The sequence below is a fragment of the Epinephelus lanceolatus genome, chromosome 13 (assembly GCF_041903045.1).
Source record: "Epinephelus lanceolatus isolate andai-2023 chromosome 13, ASM4190304v1, whole genome shotgun sequence".
Lineage (NCBI taxonomy): Eukaryota > Metazoa > Chordata > Actinopteri > Perciformes > Serranidae > Epinephelus > Epinephelus lanceolatus.
Window position 1 is genome coordinate 5,953,029 of NC_135746.1, and position 6,151 is coordinate 5,959,179.

A 6,151-nucleotide genomic window follows, 5' to 3' on the forward strand; every position below is an offset into this window, starting at 1 on the left:
GTCTCCACTGACTGCTGTGTGACTGCCTGCAGGACTTCTTAGGTCTGTCAAGTGAGGGGAGGAGAGGAGGCTCTAACTTAGTGGATTACCATTTTATCATCTTCACATTTAGAACATAAAAATGTGTTAAAAGAACATTAAAGGCAGTCTCTTGTTGAAAAAAATTCATTTATTAAACATTTTTTTGCAATTATGCTGCTGCTATCTCATAGTATGGTCCCTGTGGATAATTGTATTACAGCCTATATTTTATGCTGTATGATCTTTTTTGGTTCGGAGGGCAGCTGCTGGAGTTTGGCTCCTTCATGTAAAGGCTGGCAAAGACAAGGATATGTTATCTGTGATGCCCTGGGCTCAGTTATAGATTTTAGTGTCGGGGAAATGAATAATTCATGCACTCATTATAGCTTTATGTTGAGTGTTTCTATTTTGGCTTTTATTTTTCTGCTTATATTAAATGTCAAGTGTGAAGAATTTGGGGGTTTGGGCTGGTGAGGCTTTGTGGGATAATATATATTCAAATTTCTAAGCTCCTGGCTGCAGCAATGTTTGTCGCCTATAATGTCCAATAGGATCACCGTTCAAGCAGTCAGTTGTAGGACACAATGTTCCCCAGGTGGCAAGAAACTATTTTCTGTATCTTTTAATTCCGTGTGCCTTGACAATATTCGTGACTAAAGGTCTCTCCAGTCAGGTGTACCCGTGTTACTGCAGGGTCACTGCACTATGATGGGCTTTGGCAGCTTGAGGCTGAAATTGCTTCTCTATTTTTTCCCATAGCTGCACCTCAGATCACACTAACTTGTAGCTGTCAGTCACTGCAAATTGAAATCTAATTCAGTTACATGCTGGAGGATTCCACTTAGCTTTGCATCAACAAAGCCCCCTTTTCTTCTTCCTTTGCGTCATTGTGGACACTTGCAATAGGAAATCCATTGTGGAGACTCGATGACCCACACTGTCCAGACAGTCTGTCAGAAATTATGCCCGTGATTATCAGCCAGGTGCTGAACAGAGTGCAGATGTGAAGTGTTACTGCTGTGTAGGACTGCGTGAGTGTGAAAAGGGGACAGCATGATAATTTCAGTAATTGCTGGTATTTGGAGGTGACAGGTGTCGATTGGAGTGTTGTTTGTCGGACAAAAGGTTGAGATAGCCACAGGGGAAGGTGTTAATCATATGTTAAAGTGTTAATTTCACTTTCATAAAGGTCAACAAAACACAAGTCTGACATCACTTTCACCTTTTCGAGCTAACTTATTTACAGTCCACGCTTCTCACAGAGACACATGTTTATCCTGAAGATCTGTGATGAATGGATTTCTTGTCTTGTTAGAAAACCTTTACAAAACCTCCTCTGAGTATGTTGGGACTTGCATTATCTACATCGTTGCAGTCGTCTTCCTCTCCCCTCTTATTGGGCATTGAAACCCTTTATAAGACCGAGTGTTGCTGCCCTCTTCATTTGGGGTAGGGGCGAGACTGACAAATGGGCCCTCCCACTGATCAGAGGATTCAACAAAAGACACTTCAGTATAAAAACATTCAGGAAACAGCTCTATGCACTCCTCATCTGCCACCACTGTCCTGAGAGCTGTTGTCAATAGTTTAAAGATGCTTTCAAAGGAATTCTTCACTTTCAAAATGACCCCTTGTACATCAGTCACTCACTCGTGTACGTTGAATTCATAAACACATGCCTCCATGGTGAACAAAAAACAGAGAAAATTCTTGATGACTTTATAGGCGTCCATATTTAACAGCAGCAAAACTGTATCAAAAATATCTGTTCACAAACTCTCACTCAACTTGTGCAGTATAATCCAAGTCTCATTTATCCAGTCGTATGCTCAGTACTTCCTAAACACACAGCTCTTTTCAACCGGGAATGGAAAGTAAAAATTAATCTATACACTCTTCAAGGCCAGACTCCATTGACAAAAATGGTAATTTAAAGCTGCAGTAGGTAGAAAGCCTGAAAACGGTTGATTTTTGAATCTCATCTGAGTTAGGTTTCGTTCATCGAGTACCAGACGAGCACGCGAGTATTTTATCCTAATTGGTTCTATTTCTCCCTCTCTGGGAGCCTCGGCTCTCCCTCACCGCGCAGCAACCCGCCCCGCACATACCCCCGAGGCTTGGCTCTCGCTCTCCCTGGAGAGCCCTCGGCTCCGCTCCCACGGCCAACCCTCGTGCCCTCCGGCCCGGCCCAACCCCACCTCACCCTTCCCCTCCCTTCGGGGCTCCAGGGAACCGAGTTCTGTCTTCCTTTTTTGGGTTGTTTAGCCGTGTAGGCAGTTGTAGCGAATGCTGGAATAGCTATTTTACCTGGTGCACTGTTCGCCATTGCCGCTTGCTCTCCCCTTCTGCCGGCGGCACGGGAACGCGCATATGCAGTAGAACAGCCAATAGGAATGCAGTGGTCTGAGCTGACCTTTGATTGGTTGATGTACATCGGCACGATACTGATTCTTTAGAGGCTGAACACAGAGCCATGGTGAGGTGCAGAAACCCATTGTTTGTCTCAGACCACTTGATTTACATTATGCTTAGAGGATATACAGTACAGGCCAAAAGTTTGGACACACCTTCTCATTCAATGCGTTTTCTTTATTTTCGTGACTATTTACATTGTAGATTCTCACTGAAGGCATCAAAACTATGAATGAACACATGTGGAGTTATGTACTTAACAAAAAAAGGTGAAATAACTGAAAACATGTTTTATATTCTAGTTTCTTCAAAATAGCCACCCTTTGCTCTGATTACTGCTTTGCACACTCTTGGCATTCTCTCCATGAGCTTCAAGAGGTAGTCACCTGAAATGATTTCCACTTCACAGGTGTGCCTTATCAGGGTTAATTAGTGGAATTTCTTGCTTTATCAATGGGGTTGGGACCATCAGTTGTGTTGTGCAGAAGTCAGGTTAATACACAGCCGACAGCCCTATTGGACAACTGTTAAAATTCATATTATGGCAAGAACCAATCAGCTAACTAAAGAAAAACCAGTGGCCATCATTACTTTAAGAAATGAAGGTCAGTCAGTCCGGAAAATTGCAAAAACTTTAAATGTGTCCCCAAGTGGAGTCGCAAAAACCATCAAGCGCTACAACGAAACTGGCACACATGAGGACCGACCCAGGAAAGGAAGACCAAGAGTCACCTCTGCTTCTGAGGATAAGTTCATCCAAGTCACCAGCCTCAGAAATCGCAAGTTAACAGCAGCTCAGATCAGAGACCAGATGAATGCCACACAGAGTTCTAGCAGCAGACCCATCTCTAGAACAACTGTTAAGAGGAGACTGCGCCAATCAGGCCTTCATGGTCAAATAGCTGCTAGGAAACCACTGCTAAGGAGAGGCAACAAGCAGAAGAGATTTGTTTGGGCCAAGAAACACAAGGAATGGACATTAGACCAGTGGAAATCTGTGCTTTGGTCTGATGAGTCCAAATTTGAGATCTTTGGTTCCAACCGCCGTGTCTTTGTGAGACGCAGAAAAGGTGAACGGATGGATTCCACATGCCTGGTTCCCACTGTGAAGCATGGAGGAGGAGGTGTGATGGTGGGGGGTGTTTTGCTGGTGACACTGTTGGGGATTTATTCAAAATTGAAGGCACACTGAACCAGCATGGCTACCACAGCATCCTGCAGCGACATGCCATCCCATCCGGTTTGCGTTCAGTTGGACGATCATTTATTTTTCAACAGGACAATGACCCCAAACACACCTCCAGGCTGTGTAAGGGCTATTTGACCAAGAAGGAGAGTGTTGGAGTGCTGCGGCAGATGACCTGGCCTCCACAGTCACCGGACCTGAACCCAATCGAGATGGTTTGGGGTGAGCTGGACCGCAGAGTGAAGGCAAAGGGGCCAACAAGTGCTAAACACCTCTGGGAACTCCTTCAAGACTGTTGGAAAACCATTTCAGGTGACTACCTCTTGAAGCTCATGGAGAGAATGCCAAGAGTGTGCAAAGCAGTAATCAGAGCAAAGGGTGGCTATTTTGAAGAAACTAGAATATAAAACATGTTTTCAGTTATTTCACCTTTTTTTGTTAAGTACATAACTCCACATGTGTTCATTCATAGTTTTGATGCCTTCAGTGAGAATCTACAATGTAAATAGTCATGAAAATAAAGAAAACACATTGAATGAGAAGGTGTGTCCAAACTTTTGGCCTGTACTGTATATATATTATATATATATATATTTAACCTCACTGAACACAGGAGCTGCTGGTCAACTGCTGCCTCAATGGATTAGTTTGTTTGTGTTATTGTGTGATGTTGGTGAATCCGTACGAACTTCTTAAAACACCAAAGTCACACAATTACACAAGCAAACTAACTGAATGAGGCAGAGGTAGACCAGCAGCTCCTGTGTTCAGTGAGGTTTAATTACAGTTTTTGTCAATGGAGTCTGGCCAGAGAACCAAAAGCAAGCAGCATCATTTCGTTCCAGTGTGTGATTATAGGCAGCATCCCAGCGTCGCGAAATCAAAAGAGAGGTGACTGGCATGACACGTAACACAGCAGTGTCGGCCTCTAGTGTGACATAAAACATACTTGTTGGTAGCGCTTTACAAACAATAACAATGGCAAAACATGGCCATAACAATTATGTACCATCTTTGTTATATAGCAGCTGATTCTCTCCTTTTCTTGGAGTGTTAGGAGCTCCTCATTACTTTGCCAATTTACTGATATTTATGGCCCCAGATTAGGTGATTGTGGAGTCATAAAATGACTGTGACTAAGCCGACAGACGTGACAGACTATGCAATGGTCCACGACCAATTCACGACATGCATGATGTCATCTGGTTATTCTTGTCCTATTTTTATTATTACTATTATTTCAGTCACTAGGGCTGTTCACGTCCCAGATGAAATGTTACTGTAGTATAGTAAAAAGTGTACAGCTGTGACAGGAGAAGTCTTGAATGACAAAAAGAAAATCAAACATGCTAGGCTTTCTGTCGGGACTTTGTAAGGCTACCCAGACGAGGCATCGGTTGTCGTCTACCTATGACACACTGCATGAAATAAAATGATGGATTATCACATACGACACTCATTGTTGTTCACGATCTGAGCCGAAACCGTACGAAGCTGCCTTGTGCTATAATCGTGCTGATATCGTGTAGTGTGAACCAGGCATAAGAATAGTGTTCGTCAGTTTAACATGTATTTATTCACATTAGATGGTTGATATACAAATGGTCATTTGGGAGGTGAAGTGTTTTTTAACAATTAATGAAATGACTAGGTTTAATGTAAACTGAGTGGTGTAGGTTTCAGACATGGTAGCATTTTAACCGCATGACAAACTCAGAGGAGGCATAAGATGTGCTTTTATGTAAAATGTGGCTGTATTTCTATTTTTGTGCTAATTTTGACGACTGTATGAAGCTCATTATCACATATATATCTCACTGCACCCTCTCCGTTGACTTATTTTATCTAAATGTCACATCTACCAGAACAAAAAACCTGATTATAACACCAGAATAATAAAACTTAAAACTTGTGGTAGTATCCCGGAGGCAAATCAGATTGCCAGGCTGGTCACGCCCCCCCCAGATCACTGCAAAAGAAATAATCACATCATGGACTGGGACAACGCAAAAATCATCGGATTGGAAAGCAACAAGTTCAAACGTTGGATCAAGGAGGCCATAGAGATCAGGAGGCTAGGGCCAGGAACACCATCAACCGGGATGAGGGGGCTTTCATGCTGTCGCACACCTGGGACTCTCTCCTACAAAGAACACCGGGTGGCGGGGGGGGGGCGTGACCAGCCTGGCAATCCGATTTGCCAGGCTGGTCACACCTCCGGGATACTACCAGCTAATAAAGACATGTCATGACGCACGTCAGATGACGCTTCTGAAGAAGACTGCAGTGACAGTCGAAACATGTCAAAGGTAAACTACACCTCCTTAAAAACTCATTGTCTGAAAAAAAGAAACCTTTCTACACTGAAGAACATTATTTCAACTGCATTTTCTTTAATCACATAAAATATGTGTTGTCATTATTGTCAGAATCCTCCCAGAGGCATCGTTATTTTATTCTAAACCCTTTGCTTTAACACTGTGTGTTTTAATTAGGGTTGTGTTTTGTGCTCTTGCCATGGCGTTAGCACTT